Source organism: Antechinus flavipes, chromosome 3 (genome assembly GCF_016432865.1).
Source record: "Antechinus flavipes isolate AdamAnt ecotype Samford, QLD, Australia chromosome 3, AdamAnt_v2, whole genome shotgun sequence".
Taxonomy (NCBI): domain Eukaryota; kingdom Metazoa; phylum Chordata; class Mammalia; order Dasyuromorphia; family Dasyuridae; genus Antechinus; species Antechinus flavipes.
The window spans coordinates 26195297-26217338 of record NC_067400.1 but is presented as its reverse complement, the minus strand read 5'-3'; the positions used below and the strand labels follow the sequence as shown (position 1 = coordinate 26217338).

General features: G+C 36.3%; 1 protein-coding gene across 1 annotated transcript in view; it reads right to left on the bottom strand.

Moving 5' to 3' along the window:
* The window catches only part of LOC127556983 (EGF-like and EMI domain-containing protein 1), a 585752-nt gene that overhangs the window by 501672 nt on the left and 62038 nt on the right, over positions 1-22042 (bottom strand). The gene's annotated exons all lie outside the window — the stretch shown is intronic.

Genomic DNA, 22042 nt, shown 5'->3' with positions numbered 1-22042 from the left:
TCAAGTGTTCCTGTTATTATGAACAATTTCCCCTGGACATGCCCAAGTTCCCAAGCCCTTTGTAAAAATTGACTGTTCAAACTACAGACAAGGTATGATGACTGAAGAATACTCTGAATTACCACATCCTTGTTTCAGACCACAGTTTTATTAATGAAATGAAATGAAAGTCCAGGATTTTAATAGCTTTGAGCACTACCAAGTGAACACTAATATTCTTCAAATGATTTTTTGCCTATGAAATTATCATGATCTCTGAAGAATCAAAACTGGACCCGAAGGGCTTTAAAAATATAAACTATACCTGCATAGTTTGAAAACATTGATTATGATGTATCATTTACAAAGGTAACAAGACATAGAATAACTGATTTAGAACTGAGAGGGACCTTAGAGAATAGAGTATGATGTTCCCATTTGATAGATGAGGAAACTGAGGCATGATAAAGGTAAAATGAATCACACAGTCACAAAATTATAAGTACATGAAATGAAATTTGAATACAGATTTTCCCAATTCTATTTTTAGTGTCCTATCTATTCTACCATACAAATAAAAGTGGGAAGGGTAACTAATGGTCATAGGTTGAGAATAAAGGATGCTAGATGAAGAGCCAGAATATTTTTCTGCTATGAATGAACTATTTTTAAAAAGATATCTGAAGGGATTCTTCTAGAAGACAGAGTAGAACATCTATGGAAAGTGTTTGGAAGGGCATATGCACAAATAGTATGGGACAATAAAGCAAAAAGCTTGTGATCTATATAACAAGGGCAATAATTCAAGTAAATCCTAATATAATCTTTCTAGTAAGCACTTCCTACATACCGAGGTCTGCTAGGCAGTGAAAGTATAGAAAGACAAAGGTGAAATATTCCCTTACCTTTAAGATTTACAGAAGTAAATTATATTTGTGTATATAAATCTATGTATGTACATATAAACACAAACACCAAAACAACTACACACACACACACATACACACACACACACACACACACACACACATACATATAGGTATATGTTTGTGCGTGCTTGTGTGTGATTTTGGGAGAAGAGGGAAAGCACCAATAGGTAGGAATATAATGAAGGACCTCCTGTATTTGTAGCACTTCAGTTGAATTTTGAAAGCTACTAATAATACCAGAAAACAGAGATGAAAAGTCAGTCACAGAAGGTGGCATCTGCTAAGACAGACTGGTGGCTATAGAAAAGAGCAAGTACAGAAGTAATTCAATTACCATTTATTAAGCACCTATCACTTCCTGAGTACTATCAAAAAGAGCCAAAAAATAAAACAAAATAAAAAGAACCACAGACAGCCTTTGCTCTCAAGGTATTCATGGTAGACCAACAAGTTGAAAGTTGCTCCTTTAAGCTACATGTCACAGGATTGTCTCCTATTTTTCTAGTAATCCACCAAAGATTCCTGTTCATTTTCTTCTGTGAACTTCTACTGGTTCTTTATCTCCCAGCAACTTGTACAGTTGATTTTGTTAATCCAAATATAAGGTTTGATAACTTGCCTTCTCTCCAGATAACCTTCTTCAGTGAATTTTCTTGATCCTTCTCTACCCAATGGCTTCTAAAATTACTGGAGAAAGTTCATCAAAGTATGTAATTTCAGCTGGGTCCTCGTTGCTACTTAAGAAAATATTTGTTTTACTTTTACTGACAACTTGTCATTCCCTACAGTGACTACTCCAAGACATTTCCTCTCTCTTCTTGCCCCCCAAACTACATACACTAATACCCTGCATTTGTAAGGTCAATGAGCTAACTAACTTCTTGCTTCTCTCCCCCACCAATCGTGATATGAATCGTGAGAATAATGGCAAAGGATTAGTGGTAGTGGTGGTACTGACAATGGTGACAATGACGATGATATGGTGGTAGGGGCAATGTTGCTGCTGCTGATTATGGTGGTGGTGGCGATGATATAATGGTGATAGCTAGCATTTATAGGATGCTTTAAGTTTTACAAAGCATTTTACAAATATTTCATTTAATCCTCACTACAATACTGAGAAGTCAGTGCTATTATTGTTCACATTTTATGGAGAAGAAACTGAGTCAGAGAGATCTTAAGTGACTTGCTCAAGATTATACAAGTAAGAATCTAAGGATAGACTTGAAGTACAGTATAACTGATTTCAGGTCCAAGCTCTAGCAACTGCACCACTTAGCTGCCTCTAGATATGAATTTGAACTCCATCAGTATCCCTTTTTCAGTCACAGAAGATGCAATAACTTTATTCAAATGCTAACCTTCTCTTTAAATTCTTGATCTACTTCCCATGTGGTATAGTGGAAAGAATATTAGCTCTAAAGTTAGAAGTCTTGTGATTAAATCCTTACTCCCCATATGACATTGAGCAAGTCACTCAATCTTCTGAGTTCAACATTGCCTCATCTGTAAAAGGAGAGAACTGGTATAGATGGCTTCTGGTTCTCTTAAGCTCTACAGCTATGATCCCATAGCACTAGGAGTATGCTGTAAGTGTTTAAGAACAGGCTCCCTGGGTAAAAAAAAAAAAATATGCACATGCCACACTTTTATCTGCATTATTCATATCTCCTCATCATTTTCTTAAATCTAGATAATCAATAAAGCAATAAATCAAACCCTAATTTATAGCATATGTTGATTTTCAGGGTGTAAATGCTCACACTGAAAATCTAAAAATCTATTCTCTCAACCTGGTATAAGATGGCTTCAACACATCACTGATAGACCTACCTGTCATCTCTCTCTGAGGAATTTTCCATCTTTCTCTCTAGTTACTCTTTCCCATAGATCAATACTTTGTCAAAGAATTCTCTCAATACAAAAATTGTTTTCTTTTAAGTAATTGGTCTTATTTTATTTTTTTTAATGCACATTAATCTATTTCCCCCTATATTTAAAATTCAGGTGAATGATCTTAATTTTTTATACAATTGGTATTCATAGCTTAATGAATTGGCATGCTCACAGAAATTATTTGAACCCAACCCTTCATAACTGTGAAACTGAACTACTTCTGCTTGATGTTTAAAAATCTTAAGGAAAGACCTATGTTACGTTGATCAAAAACCCAGTCAGACCTGAAGGTTTATGCAAGGAGTTTTCTAACAATTATACTTCTCAAGCAAACCATTTGACTTATCTGAAAGCTGACCTCATTTTGATTAATTAGTTATCGTTTCCATGTTTACTTGTTTATAGAAATTTGGGAAATGTTAGATACCTCTTTTTCTGTTTTGGGGGAACTGTGCCTTTTCTCTCCCTTCCCCAACTTAGAAGATTCCTAGTTTTCCTTCTAATTTTGTATCCTGGTTAATTGTTTTTAATTAATTGGTCTTAGTTGACTAATTGTTTTTAGTGCATAAAAATCTCTCTTTCCTTGTATTCAGGGTACAGTATCAAAACTGAGCAAGGAAACTGGTCCTGATTTTTTATGCAATTGTCATGCACTGCTTAATAAATCAATATACTCAAAACCCTCAAACCCTTATTTTCTCAATCATTTCATCTTTTACTTATCACACCTCTCCACTGAAACTGTTCTCTCACAGGTTTCCCCTTGATCTCCTAATAGCCAACTCAAATGTCTTTTTTTTTCCACTGCTCATTCTCTCATTTCTCAGCAACTTTTGAGAACAACATATTACTTCTCCTGTATACTTACTTTCCCCTTGATTTCAGATATAACATTTGACAATTTTTATTCTTCTTTTACTTTTCTAACTACCTTTTGTCTTTTTTTTTGTCAGGCTCTCATCTTTTCTTCATGGGTTTTCCTAAGTGAGTCTCCCCCCAATGGCTTGTTCTCATCAATCATTTCTTCTCTCTCCATATTCTTTCCTTTTTATCTTAGGAAATCTGTGAACAGTCATCCTGTAACTAGACATTGGAATGATCCAAATAAACAAGAAATAAAAAAGGGTAGATTGTAAGGATATGGTTACCAGAACCAGGACACAAATATATGTACATAGTCCTATTGACAGTATTTTCTGATCTCTAATCTCTCTTGGCTTCTCTTTGCTTTGTGGGGACACATTCAAAATAGTGGTTGATGCAGCTCCACAAGGTAAAGGGTTCATTGGAACTGGGTAGCAATATCTCTCACTAGGTACTTTTTCTATGTTTATGATTAATCTGAAGACTGTAACACTTGTGTAATACAGAGAAATGTTTATACTCTATACTCTAGTTGGCTACAGCCTCTTGGTCAGCCTCACTGTGAGCATCCCTTGGCCTTGAGATTTGATTCACTCCAAATGCCTGCAACTTCCTCCTGGAAATTATTTTTGCATCACAGCTCCTACTTTCTCTGCTGCAGCGCGTACAGGTATGGGTATACCCTACTAGAAATTGGTTATGTGTAATGACCGCGTATTTAAAATCAGCCGGAGTCAGGAATTCAGGTTAAGGGGAAAATCTTCAATATTTATTGAAGTGAAGAGGTGAATAAAGATTGCAATAGCAAATATAGGCAAGAAAGATTGCGATAGCAAATATAGGCAGTTGCGACAGGAAGCCAGCTAAGAGAGAGAGACGCGAGCCGAACCAACCGTGGCAATGGCTGTCCCAAAAGTCTCTCCTCCCCTTCCTTTTCCACTCCCCTGCCTCCACCCACCAAAATCGTCATTTCCTATACAACACATCAGGACTTGCACAAAGAGTGGGTGGGGGCCATTCTTTCTCCAAGCTTATATATTAATAGAGTATGGTCCAATTACTATTTAGCCTCATGTGCTTGGGACCTCAGTGCATCAACTCAAGCCTCAGCCCATTACAGTTATGTGATTCCACAACTTTAGGCATCCCCCCAAACTTGCAACTCCAGCCCAGGCCTCTTTTCTGATGTCCAATTGTCTACAGGTTACCTCTACAAACAGTGAACCATAGATATCCCAAATGGGATTATCCAAAATCAAACTTTGCCCTTTTTCAATTTTGCTATTTCTGTCTGTGACACTCCCATTCACCTTGCCTCCCACGGGTGTAACCTTGGGGTTATCTTTCACTGTTCTCTCCTACTCACCCATCACATATAACAATTTTGTTTTGCCTATTGATTATGCCTCTGCAGTTTATCTTATGTCTATTCTCCAACGTCTTTACTTCTACTGTCACCATCTTATCACAAGTTCTCATTAAGAAACATGTGGATAACTGCAATGATTTCCAGCCAAACTGGACTATGTTGATCCCAAAAATGCACAGTTCTCTCCTCATCCCTGTATCTTTGCTCATGTGGATTCCTGAGAGCAGAATGCTTTCTCGAACTTTTAACTGTTGAATCCTGACCCTTTCATTACAATATAATGAATAGTTTCCACTTTCCAGGAAGTTTTTGTTTGTTTCTCTGATTGACAATTACCTGACAACTTAAAAGACATTATATATGTTTTTTAAGAAGCACAATGGCACACCTCACAATATGCTATAAATTACAGTTCTCATTCCTAATATCATATTTCCTTACTAGATTTTAAGGTATGTTAGAATATAAACTGTCTTATTTAGAATTTATATCTCCATAGCACATAACATAATGTTCTGCACACAGAAAGTGCTTAATAAATGTCTGATGAATTAATCATATTTAATTTACTGGAGTCTGTCCATCATTTCAGCCTGTCAAGATATTTTTGGATTTCAATTCTCCCATCCAATATATTACCTATCCTTCTAATCCTAGTTTCAATTGGAAATTTAATAAATGCCATCTACACCTTCATCTAAGTTATTGATTAAAATATTGAAAAGACCAGAACCAAGGACAGAAGCCTGCATCAATTCACCAGAGGGCTTCCTTCCATTTATATCTATCTATTACTAATCACATATTCTTTGAATCTGATTTTTCAAATAGATTTAAAGCTGTCTAACTCTAGCATTCTTTAGTTCACATTTTAAAATTTGTCCAACTATATCCAAGGTGCCTAGGAAGCATTATGTTTATGCATTAAAATTTGAGTTTAATTATAGTAACTTTTCTATATTCATTAACATATTGATATCAGAGTTTATATGTATCCAAGTATAGAATAATGCAAGAGTTCTTAACTTGAGGATCTGTGGATTTGTTTATTTTGAATATTTTTATTGTTATATTTCAATAAAGCAGGTTTTCTTTGTAAAGTTAATACATTTTATTTTATGCTTAAAAACATTATTTGAAAAAAAAAGGATCTTTTGGCTTTACTAGACAGACAGAGGGATGCATGATGGAAAACAAAAGAACGAGAATGACTGGTCACTGCACTAAAGAGTCAGAAGTAGCTGGCTCAGATGCCACCTCAGACTTTCCTAGTTAAGTGATCCTACGTCAGTCTCTTTTATCATGCTTCAGCTCCTATGCTGAAAATCGAGAGGGCTGAAGTCAATGATTATGTTACTATTTATTTGTCTCTTTCCCAATCTCACTGGAGAACATCTGTCACATTGATTATCAATCTCATCATCCATCTCCTGTACACTTAATGTGGTTTTTCCATGAGAATATACCCTAATACCTCTTCTCTCTTAGGAAGTTACTTCAGAGCAGGGATCACATATTCTGTCTTCCTAGATATTCCAGGCTCACCACAGCACACATGCTTGAACTAATTAACAAGTAATCACAATTCTACATCTAAGTCAGACTTTTCAGAAAATGTACCGTTTCTTCCTCTGCCAGCCCAGAGAGAGAACTCTGGACTGCATCTCCATCCCAAAATTTCCTTTTCAGGGATTCCGGACACGCTCTCCAGCCAGCAGTAATGTATTCTCGCCTAATTTACAGTTTTATTTTGACCCTTCTCCAAGGTCAGATGTAATATAAGCATCTCAACATTGCAGCAATTGCAGGATACAAAAGAAGATTATTTGTGATAAATGAAAGCTAAGCAGGGGTCATGAAAAGCCAAAACAGAACAAAAACATATCATCTCTTCTGTTAAAATAGCAACAACAACAAAAAATTGCCTTTGCTTGAGTTATGTAAGTAAATCTCCAGTTGTTAAAGATCCTTCAACAAAAACTGAGTTTTAAAATCAGGTTTAAAATCCATCACACTGACTCCAATAAAGGTTTATCCCACATGCTCACAGGGGTCTCATGCCTTAAGTTTCAAGGACTGTGTTGTCTGATGATTCCATCACTGTCCAGACCCCTCCAGATTAAGACTCATTTTAGACATTTGTTTGTGATTTGGTACCTAATTCGAGCTCATAATGTTCAGCTGATTGGGGTGATGCCTGTATGGTTGGAGATTTGTTCAGCACTAAAGAATAGACACCCACCTGCACCACAGAGAATAATTATCTAGAGTTGGAATACAATTGACATTTTCACTATGCTGCTCCATTTCATCTCATAGACCCAATGCCAGGGGAGAGAAAAAGAAAAAAAAAAAATGAGGGGTGGGTGGATAGACAGACCGACAGAAACAGAGAGACAGGCAGAAGGACAGACAGACTGATGGATGGACAGACAGATCGATACATGATGGATGGATAATAGATAGACAGATGTGAAATCTCTCTGAGTAGGATTTGATGTCCTTTAAGCAGACACTAAACCTATCTCTCTCGTTACCTAACATGCACTGAATACATAGTTGAGCGGTGCTTCCAGTCTACCTTTCTAGCCTGGTGGCACCTCAACCTGCAATCAAGCTACATTCCAATCCAACTGGCCTCTCCTATGATTCCCTGCATGCAATCTTCCATTTCTGTTCTCAGGCCTTTGTCCTGGGTGTTCTTTCTGCCTGGAATGCACTTTTCTTCACTTCTGCCTCTTAGAAGTCTGGATCTCCATAAAGTTCAGCTCAAATGTTACTTCCTATGTTCCTGATCCTCCGGGCTGCTAATATATTAAAGATGGTGTGTACCACTTGTACACTGATACAATCTCCTACCACTTAACAGGATTAAAATATTTAGCTTGGATGTATTTGTATTTACTTTGAATATACTTTGTATTTCCTTATGCCTACCCAGATCACTTCCTTGAGTAGTACATGAACGTCTTTGTGGCATAATTCTACTTTTGTTGTCTCATTTCCTTGTACGTGGCACATAACAGATGCCTCACAAATGTATGCTGTTTTTGGATTGACTTTTGAATTGAACTGAGTGCTAGAGAAAGGTGATGACATAGGAAATGTACACCCAGAAATGACTGCCCCAATACCTGATTTCTATAGCTGGTCTATTAAGTACTTGGCAGCAGCTCTTTGCTTAATTAATTAGGCAGGTTTGGTATCAGAGATCTATGGTGACACATCCACCTTAGCACACACATTCATTTTTCATGAAGGACAATGAAATAGGTCAATACCTGAATGGGTAGCAATCTCCTGCTCTACGACTGGAAGGTCTTTGATGCCATGTAAGCTCCTTGATGGTGGGGATTCCCAAGTTTCTAGCATATAACATGTCTTTAATAGGTATATGATGAATTGGTTACAAGGACTGATTTACCGCCTCTCATCTCTCCCAGTATTGGACTGTATGAAAGAGAAATTCAAACACCAGAGGGACTTCCTTTGGCTTAAGACATGGCTACTTCAAAGGGTTCTCCCTAAAATGAAAATATGCTAAATGGAAAAGATTGCATATTGAACCAAAGGCACCTACTAGCCTTTATAAAGAATCCATTTATTAAAACTGCCAGTCAGACACCTAGTGAAATCGAAGAGAGTTACATGTCAGATGGTGGAAAAAAGGGGGCTTATGGAGAGTCTTAGCACAGGACCTGGCCTTCCAAACAGACACCATGGCAACCAGGGAAAAGCTGGGTGCCACAGAACAACTGGGCAGAGAGGAGTAAAGGAGGAACAGCAAGACAGCACAAGGGGGAGGGGATAATTTTGTCTAGCCAGGGATAAAGGAACTGGAAAGAAAGCAGGAATAAAGCATGTTGAAGTGCACAGAAGAACAGCTCAGCAATTAACAACCCATAAGAGGGAATCAAAATAGATTTAACTGATTGCTAGAGTTTAACTTAAACTATCTATTCCTCTCTATTATCTTTCTAGATAAATATTAGGTATAGATAGGTGTGTATGTGTGTGTGTGTGTGTGTGTGTGTGTATTTTTTTAAATTAAATTTTAGATCTGGGAATAAGGAGAAGGAATAAAAAATACTTGAAAATCACCAGAAAATTTACTTTTCTCACACAGAGTTCATTGTTACATATAAAATCATAGAATATATGAGTTTAGATAAAATGTCATTTAGTTTATGGCATAATCAATATCAACACTGAACATGGGTGTGGATACCTACATGCACAAATGTCCATATACAACTTCATTTATCAGAGTTTGAATATTATAAGACCATGCTAATAGAATGTCATTCTAATCATATTAAACTCAGATAAAAATGGGCTATTTTATCTATCCCTTACATTCCCTTTCTAGTTACCCCATGCCCTGTAGAGCTTAAGGCAGTGAGAATGATTGAAAATATCAAATTTTCAGGTTAAAAAATCCAGAGGAGGAAAAAAAAGGAAGAAGTTTTTGCTAAGTTTGAACTCCAGAAAGAGTCTTCTGAAAAGATTTGTAAGGAGAAAAAAAAATAAAGAGAAGTGATATATTGATATATTGTGATACATTGATAAATTTTAGTAGTTTTAAGCCAAGAACTCACTTTTTATTTGTACTAAGTTCTAAAGCATTGTCATGTATGCAAAAAGTTAAATAGATAATAATATAGATAAGGAATTGACTATGTACCTATACCTGTATAGATGAGATTTTAGGGAATATTTCAATATTTAATTTTTCATTCAACCAAAACGAAGGCTCTAAGAAATCACATATTTATACATACAAACATTTGTGTTTACATAATGCTGAGAACTCAAAATATGTGTGTTCACACACATAAAGCATTCAAGAACATTTTTTTTTATGAAAATACTCAGATCTACGATTTGCTATATTTGATCAGCCTGGGAAAGCAAGAAGAGGACAGAATTTGGTGACACAGATCTTGGGTTTGCCTCTTTCTGCCTTCAGGACCTTGGACAAGTCACATCAATGTTCAAAGTCCTTAGCTGCCTTACTAAGATGGTCTGCCTCTAAAGTCTTCCTCAACTCTAAATCTAAAACTAAAAGTTTCACGTATGTGACACACAAGAATGTGGGACCCTGGACAATTAATTTAATCTCTCAGTGTTCTAGGCAACTAAGATTGTAAATTGTGGGATTGGAGGATGGAATACAAGCTACATTAATGGATCATTAATATTCATTAATATGCATCCATATCAATGATATTACAAATTCAGTCCTTTTTTCTATATCTGCCTTCTTGTTGTTGTTTAGTCATGTCTGACTTTTCATGGCAGAGACTGCCCTCTCCTTCTCTACTTCATTTTACAGATGAGGAAATTGAGGCAATCAAGGTTAAGTGACTTATCTAGCATCCCACAGCTAGTAAGTGTGTGAAGCTGAATTTGAACTCATATCTTCCTGATTCCAAACCCAGTGTTCTATACACTGCACCATCTAGATGCCCACCATCCCTTTATATGTCATATGTACTGTGTATATGTAATATGCATTAAATATCAGCATTTCATTTTTTATTGTCTCAAGTTTAAAGGTATATCAAATGAATATAAAGTTTTTACAATAATATATAAGAAATATAAATTCATGTATGTGTATGAACATATATATGTGTGTGTGTGTGTGTGTCTGTATATATATGTATATTGTATATACATATATATATACATATATATATACAGACACACACACAAATATATGATTTCTTGGTTTTTCCCCTTTTAAAATGATAGTTGGGATTTAATCAGTCTAGGGAGTATCTGGAGAGAAAGTGCATCAGGATACATCTATGTGATATTAAATTAAATACTGATATACTCAGCAAAAATTGCTAATGAGTTATTTCCCTAGGATAACTTTGGATTTTCATGTTTGGGTATGAGATATAAATATATACACATGAATATATGTGTACATATCTTTCTCTTCATATATACACATACATATCATGATGTGCATATGTATGTATATATATGAAGATAAAGATATGTACACATGTATTCGTGTGTACATATGATGTAGGCACACCATGTGTATATAATCATTTGTTATTCATAACTCTTGTTCCATTTGGCTAAAAAAAAGAAATCAGATGGCTTAATATTTTCAGGAAAAAAAAAGGAATCTTGCTCTATGGTTATCCCAAGCTACAGACATTCTTTGGAAGTCACAATTTCACACAGAGAGCTAAGAGAAAATGGTGAAACCCAGCAAAGTAACCAATACCAAAGGCCCTCTCTCTATAATTAGCCGGTTGCCACCAAGCCCCCATGCTTGGAATTTTAAAAGCCAGAGTGAAATCCCACCAGGCACCCCGAGGTGCCAGATTCCTCTGGCTAACAAGGCCTCCTGCAGAATGCCTCCCCCAAACAGCCCAGGAATAGTAATGAAGCCCACAGAGCAGAGCGTTAACTGCTTTGCCCAGGCTGATTTCTTGTTTAATCTCTTCTTCAAGTCCTTTTTCATCAGAGTCTTTAAGAGAAAATGGGCTTTAAACTTACTCACAGTCAAACAACAACCAAAAAGGACATTCTGCAGTCTCCCTTTGTAATTGATAGAAGTCTGTTATTCTAAGACAGATAGCAGCAGACAATGAACAAGACAACTCCATCCATTATTGAATGCTTTAATGACTACATGCAAGCTTTGGCTATTTCAATCATACATCCTCACTCCAGTCCTTCCACCCCTACCTTGCAGACTTTCAAAGGACTTGGAATAAAAAATAAAAATAATAACATTCGGTCAGTTACTTCAGGAAGATGGTTCCTTATGTACATCATCCTATTTTAACTTCTATGTGAGGATGTGACCGCCATTTCATTGAACCACTGAGGCACATATTTAAAGCCAAAGGTGGACTAAGATGACCTTTTAGTCCAGCTCCTTCATTTTACCTAAGAGAAAACTGAAGCTCAGATAGATCATATGACTTATCCAGAGCTGTTCAGCTGGTAAAATGATAGCTAAGGTTCAAACCCATGTTTTCCAACTCCAAAGACATTTCCAACTTGCATCACCAACTCCATTCTTACATCCTAAAAATTTATCTTACCTTTATTCTATAAGGGGCAATTGAGTAGGGGAATCATCAGATCCATTACTTGAACAAACCTCTCCTTTACACATTAAGGACATGTTTATTGATGTTTCATTATGAAGACAAAAGGCAATCCCTGATTGAACACACCTATATTCCTTATAGAGAAGGGATTCTTGATCTATTTCTGTGTCCCAGACCAGTTTGGCAGAAAAGACAATGGACTCTATCTCAGTAGAAAGTGTTAGATATATAGGATGGCCAAGGAACCATCATACAAATATAGTTGTCAACATATTGAAGGAACAAGTTCATCGACATCAGATTAAGAAGCCCAATCTCTAGAGTATGGGCACCTGTCAAGAAGATTAAGGTAACTTCTGATTAGGTCTCAGAGATTGAGGCTGAACTAAAATGATTGGGATTAGAGCCACCTCTGAGATTTTCAATTTTCTTAAATCTGTTCCTCCTTATTCCCCACTATTTTTTTATCTTATGACTCATCAAAGTTGACAGTAATAAGTTCCAAAGGCTCTGCCAAAAAAGGGCAAACAACAAAAGATTTTGCCAATGTGGAAAAGCTTCGATCATGGACTTAACAGTGGACTGTATGTCTGTCATCAGAGGATTCAACTAGTGACATTTTGAAAGATTTATTATCTTACTATATTGGTCAAAAACTGTAGAATATGAGGACTGTGGAAGTTTCTGAAGACATGATACTAACTCCAAGGGACTGCAATCTACATCATTGGAAGGAGGGAAAATAATAAAATCATAAATCCTAGAAATATGAACATCTTTTTATTGATACCATGAAAAGTCTTATATTCCCAAATTCAGTCTATTGCTTTTCTGATTTTTTTTTTGTTCTTTATTTAGTCACTCCAGTCACAGCTGACATATTGTGATTCCATTCAGGTTTTCTTGGCAAAGATACTAGAGTGGGTTGACATTTCCTTCTCCAGCTCATTTTACAAATGAGGAAACTGAGGCAAATACATTAAGTGATTTGCTCAGGGTCACACAGTTAGTACATATATATCTGGGATCCTCTTTGAACTCAGGATTTTTCCTGACTCCAGGCCCAGTACTGTTTAACTTTGCTACCCCTTTCTTCTGCTTATTAGTTTCAAATATGGGGGCAATGATTCAGAAGTCCTTTTTGAGCTCTCTTGAGGTCTATAAAAGTTGCTTTATACATTTATATATCTCTAATGGAAAAAGAGGGGGTTTTGCTCACCTGACAAGAACTATTTATGTAATAAATCTCCCACTTTGATTAAAAACAGCCCAAATGCCACTTTATTGGGTACCTACAAAACCCCAGTTAGTTTATTGCTTTAATCTTTCTTTACAAATAATCGTCTGATATATTTATCAGTTCTTGCCAATATCATTGTATCTTTTGCTAAATTATAGAAAACAATTCAATATTCCAACTGAAGCCTTGCTGAGCTTCAAGAACATGGTAGTGTGCAGTGTGTATCTCATCAGAAAGGTAGTAGATCGCAGGTGTTGAATGAGGTATACAGTTTCCAACATGGCCAATATGTTGAAATGGTTTATTTATTTATTTTTATTTTCAAGAAATAATTCCACCCTCACTGTCAAATTCAGGGTAGGGGAGATATTAAGCTCTAACCTGAACATGGAAGCAATAAACACGTTAAAAATATTAAAAACAAAATAAAGTCTTGTATAGGACCTCACTCCATAATGTAAAGAAATTATAAACAAAGACCCAAATAATAGAATTTCCAGCTCTTATTTCAAACATACAGCTTTCTCTTGACTTTTTTCTTCTCTGGATAATTTTACTTTTTTTTTCCTTTCCACTAGAATCGTTCATTACACTTTGTGGATTAATAAGTAGGTTGAATTAAATCCTTGTCAGTTTTTTTTCCCCATCCAAATCCAATCTTTCTCCATTAATTTTATAATTCAATTAAAAGAGCTATCAGGGCTGCCTGACATGATTTGTTTTTCATACCCCCGCCTCACTACTTTCCCTCTGTTTTCATTGTTTCAGCAGGCCAGCTATTATACCTAGGGAGGTGGAAATGCAGAAAAAAATTTGCTTTTAAGTTACACATTGGAATTGAAAAGAAGCCAGCCTGACCTGCCATCTTTAGGAAATCCTTTGTCCAGGCAGCAGCATGTTGGAGGTTTTTAACTAACTTCTGGTCTCAGACCACCCTCTAAATAATACATTGACTTTATTTATTTCGCCTTATGTAGTCATATTCTACCTTATTCAAGTCAAATCAAGAAGTATTTAATAAGTCCTTCTTAGATGCTGACCATTTCCTTTTCATATATTTTTTCAATCCAATTATACCAGCCTTTCTTGCTATTCTTCTCTCCTAATCCACCCATTTTCTGCCTCAGCTGTTCTTTCATAGTCTGTGGTCATCACTGGTTTATTCCCCTTGTCTCTTCTGTCTTTTAGAATCCCTTCATTTCCTTACATTAAGGGTTTTCATGATTTCTTCTGCCCAGGATATTGGTGCATTATCTCTACAAAAATAATCTTGTATGCTATTTTGCATTTCTGTCTCACATATATACTCAAAAAATGATATATGTGCTGTATCTAGTATATAAGCTCCTTGAAGATAGTCTGATTTAATTTTGTCTCTGTGGCTCAAGCACCAAGTGCGATGTGTGATTCTATATAGCCACACAATATATACACCATTATAGAAGCAGTATATGCACACAGTATAGAACCTGGGAGCACCCATCAACTCAAAAGTTGGATCCCCCAGGGATGACTAGCCCCCCTCCCCAACTTCAAAGGGTTCTTTGAATTTATACCTCGACTACCATAGATGTTTAATACATGTTTGCTGAAGAGAATTCTACTTCTCAGGAAGAAAGATCCCAATCACCTGAGCAGTTTTATCAGCAGTTCACAGTCATAGCTTTTTGAATTTGTAAAATATTTTACATACAGTGTTTCAAGAGACCCTCTCTACCATTTCCCTGAAAGGTAGGGATCATTATTATCCCCATTTTACAAATAAAAAAACAGAGGATTTTGGAGGCTAAATTAGATTCCCAAGGATTCAAATCCAGGTCTTTCTTTCAGTCTCCAGGTTCTTGATTCTATTTGTTAAATCACACAGCCTCTAAATCACAATGCCCAGCCTCTAACCACCAGCCTTCTCCATGACTTCACCAGAATTCTTCTTCCTCCTAAAAAGGAGAATGTGGCCACTAGCAAATACTTTCTCCTCAATTCAGCTCAGCAATTTTTTTGTCAATACCATTTCCTACCTCAGTTTATTAAAACAAACAACACCACCTTATACCAGAAAAGTTGAGAACTAATACTCAAAAGGATTGCCTGATTCATAAAGTTATTTTATCAGATAATAATAATGTAACCACATTTAACCATAGGGATATTAGCTATAATATTCTCTGGCAATGGTATGTGCTCTTACTACCCCCATTTTACAGATAAAGAAACTGAGGTTAATGACTTGCCAGGATCATATACCTGGTAAAAGTCTAAGGTTGGATTCTAACTCAGCTCTTCCTGACACCAGGCTCCAGTGCTCCATACTGAGCCACCTAGCTCCTGTCTGACCTAATCTATTCTATGGCATAATCTTCATTTTAAAAATGCACTTGGAGAAGTAACATAGGACCACTAGTAATGGCATCATAATGGTCCAAGATATCATGAGACAGATCACCATGTGTCTCCATCACAAATTCCAAGGAAATTCCAGGTAAGAGCTAACTAAAGAAAGAGTGGAATAAGATGAAAGCAGGGGGATTATAAGATAAATACTCTGGTTTCTTCTCTCCACGAACTGATATTCTCAAAAGTGGAGACAATATAGAGAGGCTGGCTCAGCTATAAGGCAGGTGGCAAAGGCTTGACTTAGGAGTCAACAATGCAACAAGTGCAAAGCAGTCAATGAATGCATCTACCTTAAAGCCATTTCCATTGATCAAAGTAAAGTCATTCAGCTATTTGACGTGCCAAGAATTTGGTGTGGGAACTTTTTTGCCTGAAAATCTGCATCTGAAATCAAATTCCTATATAGTTCTCACAAGGGGGACAGCTAAATCAGATGGTCTTTTTCTGTTTCCATTTTCCCGGACATCCTCATAATTTATGACACTCCTCTTGGATTCTTTCTTCTCTGTTGGATTCTCTGACATTGCTCTTTGCAGATTTTCTGTTTGAGAACTCCTCCTAAATCTCCTTTACTGGATCATCATTCTTCTTAACCAACAACAACAACAATAACAAAATGTCTACTTAAGGATCCACTCCAGGACTTCCCTTTTTTCTCTACATTCTATCCTTTTGTCCCCATGCTGACTCCAATCATTACTGAATCCCACCTTAATTGTTCACCAGACTCTGGCCATACAGTGAAAGTTTGCAATTGGGTATTCCCACTAGATGACCTCTAGCAACAGAAACCCGACATATGCAAGTTTGAATTGCTGGTTTTTCTTGTCTTATGTTCCTCTTCCCCCACATTCCCCTATTTTGGTGGAGGAAGTTACATCTTTCAGTTACTCAAGTTCCTAACCTAGAAACTACATTAAGTTTCTTTTTTCTCATTCCCCTCTCCCCATGTAATTAGTTTCAGATCCTGTTCACTCTATTTTTGAATCTAGTATATCCACTGCCTTCTTTTTACTCACACAATCACCAGTCTAGCTCATGTACTACTCATATCACCCAAATTATTCTATTGCTTCCTAATTGGTCATTTCAATTCTACTTGCTTCCCCTCCAAATATTTTCCACACAACAGCCTAAATAAAGACAGTAATCTACCACATCACTCTGATCATAATTTTTTTGTAACTCTGTAATTCCTCTTGAATAAAATATAAGTTCTTTAGCCTGGCATTTAAGGCTCTCAACAGTCTGAATCTATTCAAACTACTCATAACCTACCAACTTTTTCAGATTTATTTCACATTAATTCTCTCCAGCTATTCTACTCTGACTAAAGAGATCTGTTGCCCATTTCCTAAACTCAGGAGTCCATCCCTGGCCCTCACAGAACCATTGAATCTTTGGTTCTGTTGATCAAGTTGGGATCATCCCATCCAAACCACTCTTTCTATATATGAGGGCACAGCAGTAAGCAAGAATCAAGCAATGTGCCTATAGTTGTAAAAACAAGAAGGGGAGGAAGGATCGGGGCACACCATTCACCACTGCTATGGGCACAGAATGAATTTCTTCATCATTTACACTTTTCAAAAACTTTGAAGGATATAAAGGAAAGATGGAAGCTGGGGAGGGATCCTCTTCCATGCAACCTTTCTTGTTCACCTTCAGGTAATTAAACAATCCAGTGGAGTCAGTTAGACCTGAGTTCAAATGGAACCTCAGAAACTTACAAGCTGTGACTTGTATTTTGGCAAGTATTTAATTTCTGACTCAAGTTTCCTCATATGTAAAATGAGAATAATAGTAGCTTCTATTTCTAGGGTGACTGTAAGAATCAAATAAGATAATATTTATAAACTGATTAGTACAGTCCTGGAACATAGTAGATGCTTAATAAATGCAACACAGTCCCCCCCAGACTTATATACCTTAATGAGGAAAGATGTAGAATAAATGCAAAGAACATTAGTTGTAGAATCAGAAGACCTGGATTCAAAATCTACCTCTCCTATTTACTGCATGTGTGACTTTGGACAACTAACTTAATTTTCACGGACCTCAGTCAATTCATTTGTAAAAAGGAGTTGAACCTCCAAGGTTCATTCCAAATCTAAATTGATGACCCTGTATGTTATTTACTTATCTGTATACAGTTCCATTCCCCCTTCCCTCACCCTACTATGATTCATGATCCTTAAGGACACGGATTATTTTCTTTTGTCTGCATCCTAAGTCCTAGCACAGGGATCTGTCCATGACAGACGCTTAATTATGGCTTGTTGAATTGGACTGAAGATGGGCCTGTATCATGTTTTCATTATTTCCCTCTTAAAAGCTGGCATTAATCAGTTAATGCTGTTGTCAATTATTCTGCCTGTGTCCCCAGGTGACCAGAAAAATAGATAATGACTTCTCTGGCCATCTAGCTTTATTTGCATATGTTCTAATCTTCAAAGCATGACTTTTGAGGCTTTTAATCAATAGTTATTTGAGAAGGCTTGTCATTACTTCCTAATTGTCCAAATTCATTCTCTTCATTTTTTCCCCTCTTATTAAAGACATGTTTTTCAAATGAGTCAAGTAGATCAGTAATTTTGGACTTATTATGAACTTCCAGCCCTTTTCCCAATTACCAGCAAGACTGTTTTCTTTCCCATTGTGGTATTTTCTTCCACCTTCTGAAGTCTCCCAGCCTCATTTTCTAATGTTAGTTCACCGAACTTTTTAGATCCAGCCCAAAATATGCTGAGTACATGTTAAAATTAGCCTGTGCACAAAACTATAGAAAATACAATTATAACAAGATATAAATGTTATGTATAATAGTAATGAAATTATAAAGGGAATAAAATATTTAAATAAAAATAACAATATAATACCCAGCAAGTTTTTTATATAGTGTCCTAAGATTCGCAAAATATTGTACAGTAATCTCATTTTACTCTTACAAAAGCTGTGGGATGGAGGTATTGTAAAATATCTCAATTTTCCAAATGAGAGATGAAGTGACTTGTATAAAGTTGCATTGCTAATGATTTACCTGGATTTAAACTTGGGTCTTCACTCCAGGTGCATTATGTCTGCTGTACTACCTAGCTACCCCTTTATTCATTACCCATGCCCTTTCTTGCCAGTGGATCCAACTGGCTCTGTAGGAGAAGGAAGGGTTGGTGGCTTGTACAGCCCTCCTTCACTTAAATATACTTCATTTGCCTGTCACGACTTCACCTCCTTGATGTAATTAATGGTCCTCTTTGAGAATGAAGGCCAAAAAACAACCATCATCCTCTGAAAATTATCTTCCAATATGGCTATTTTTTGTAAGAATGAATGTAATTAAAATTCATGATATTTATAGTCAAGGGCGTGGATTCTTTTTTCTTCCTTTTTGAAATCTTGGTCCCAACTGGTGATTCCATTCCACTAGGGAACTTGCCAACCTGATAGTACAAATTTAAAAGTGCCATATACATGCTAATGGTTCTTACTGTTACTCCACTGTATATTCTTAAACATTGCTTGCTGAAGCTGAGAGATTAAGTGATTTACTGGTAGTCACATAGCCAATGTTTCAGAGTCAGTGCTTGAACCTGCTTCTACCTGACCCCTCAGCCATTCCTCTATCTAGCATGCTACACTATCTCTCAATAGGTATGCTTTTCAAAGGGGATTTTGATCCTTCTCGACACAGTGAATTGAAAACAAAATCAATTTTAGTTATAATTCATTATTACAAAAAATTAGCTATATTGTGCTCCATTCCCCACCTCTATTTCTTTTTTTTCAAAGTCATAAACAACTTAAATATCCCTTTAATACTCTGATTATAGGTATCCTTCTCAAAAGCAATGAAGGCAATGAATAGATTTATCATATTAAAATTCAAATCATGACCAAAGGATCCTATCGGAGTTGGAACAAGAATTTCTTAATCCCAGAGGATTTAACAGTTAACCTACAATTAACTCATTTTTACAATTAACCTACTATATATCCAATGTACTTTCCCAAAGCCAAATTTGTGCTAGGAGTTCTAAAGATGCAGTTTTCTTTTAGTTCTTGTTGTTTAATGCTTTCCCTGTTACTGTATCTTATTGCATTTTCTCCAATGTTTTCCATTTTTATTTCAGATGGTTGGTTAGCTCGTATGTCCCCAGAATTCTTTCATGAGCCCCCATGAGTGTTACTAAACTCTGAATCTATCTTACTGAGGAAAATATTGTATAATAAAAATCTTATCTCTCATTCCATGTTGAACATTCCCTTTGGCCCACCAATTTTCTTTTTAAGTCAACAAGTGTTCTCCACTTGGGAGGGGAACTAAGCAAAACAAACCAGAGTCTAAATCTCCAAGAAAATAAACTTGAACAACAATAAAAATATTGAAAGTGAAGGCACATTTCCTAATAGGTGCTTTGTTGCAGCTGTTCAGTCTTCAGCTCTTAGAAAGTTCTTGGGAATCCAATAGGATTAGGAAAGAGATACAGGAGGATAGTGGAGTACATCATAACCTAGCTTCAACTATTCCATGTTTATAATTCAAGGATGTGACATTTGTTGTTGGTGATCAGTCATTTTTCAGTCATGTGAAGCTCTTTGTTACCCCATTTGGGAGTTTCTTAACAAAGATAGTAAAATAGTTTGTCATTTTCTTCCCCAGGTCATTTTACAGATAAGGAAACTAAGGCAAATGGGATTACATAAATTTGTCCAGGTTAATATAGCTAGTAAGTGTCTGAGGATAAATTTTAACTCAAAAGATGAGTCTTCTTCATTCCAGACCTGATACTCCACTGAATATGGAATAGGGTTAAAAAAAAAAGCTAATATGAATATGGGATTGCTTAATTATTTTATATCTATATCAGAGAAAAGGAAATCTGACGTAGTAAGTAAAGTGCTAGGCTTAGCTTCAGAGAAGTCTGTATTTATATATTATGCTTCTGACACTTCTTAGCTCTGTGATCCCAGTCACCTTGCTGTGAGTCAGACAATTTCTTAGGATTTATATATTAAATCACAGACTTTTGTGCTTTGTGTGTATGTGTGTATGTGGAGGTGGGTTGGGGTTGGGGGGAAAGGGTGGTAAGTAGGTGGGAATGGGAGTAATTTCATTCTAAGGAAATCTAATATCATAAAAACAGTAAATATACACACATATATATATATATCCATATTTTACTTATGTAATTGTTTGTTTGTTTATTTATGTAGGAGAGCTAGATCATACAGCAGATAAAATGTCAGACCTGGAGTCAAGAAGAATCATCTCCCTAGTTTCAAATCTGGCCTTAGACACTAAGTAGCTGTGTCACCCTGGGCAAGTAACTTAGCTCTGTTTTCCTCAGTTTCCTCATCTATAAAATCAGCTGGAGAAGAAAATGGCAAATCAGTATAGTAAAAATATACTTTGCTCTCCAAAAGACCCAAACAGGGTTACAAAAATTTTGATATGACTAAAACAACTGAACAATAAAGTCCAAATAAAAATGATTCTTGGATAAGTCAGTATTATGCTATTACTCTTGTATATTTAATGTTCTTTAGACACTTATTGCACAGGAAGCTAAACAAAAAAATAAATAAAAGTACTTAGATATTATTACTAGATTTGCTCATACTTCTAGAGTGTTTTCAACATTTAGGAAACACATATCACATGTTATTTTGCACTCTCTCCCCCCTCACCCAATAAGCTATCGGCCATGATTACTGCACCAAACTTAATGTAAGGGAAAAAGCAACTCTGAGGTGACACATGAAAATGTAAGGCTTAACCTTCTGCCAAGAGCTGAGGAAATCAATGAACTTGAGTGATGAACTCTCATCAGCCTTCAGATTGAACTTCTTCATTTCTGCCATTTGTAGAAAAGGAAGAACAGTGCAGGGAGATACACGGGGCATTGGGGAGGTCCATGGGCCAGCAGGGAAGGGAATATCAAATCAAGAAAGAGGGAAGTGGGATAGAGAGGAGCACACGATGAATGGAGGATGAGCGGGGCACAAGGGCAAATTTCAAGAAATATATGGCTTTGCTTTCACACAATCGGTCTCTTTTTTTCTAACCTAGTTTTTCTCCTTCAAAAATGATGCATTAAAGCACTGAAGTTCTCTGGAGATGTGGCATTAGGTGATCAAGTCACAACAAATCCTTTCCCAAGCACACCCATCTCGAGCAAGACCAAGGAAGAGAACTCATTCTGTCTTATAAAATGAATCCTGGAACTTTCTCGGGTGAGCGATGTTTTAAAAGCATGTGCCCAGAAACTGCCAACCAGTCAAG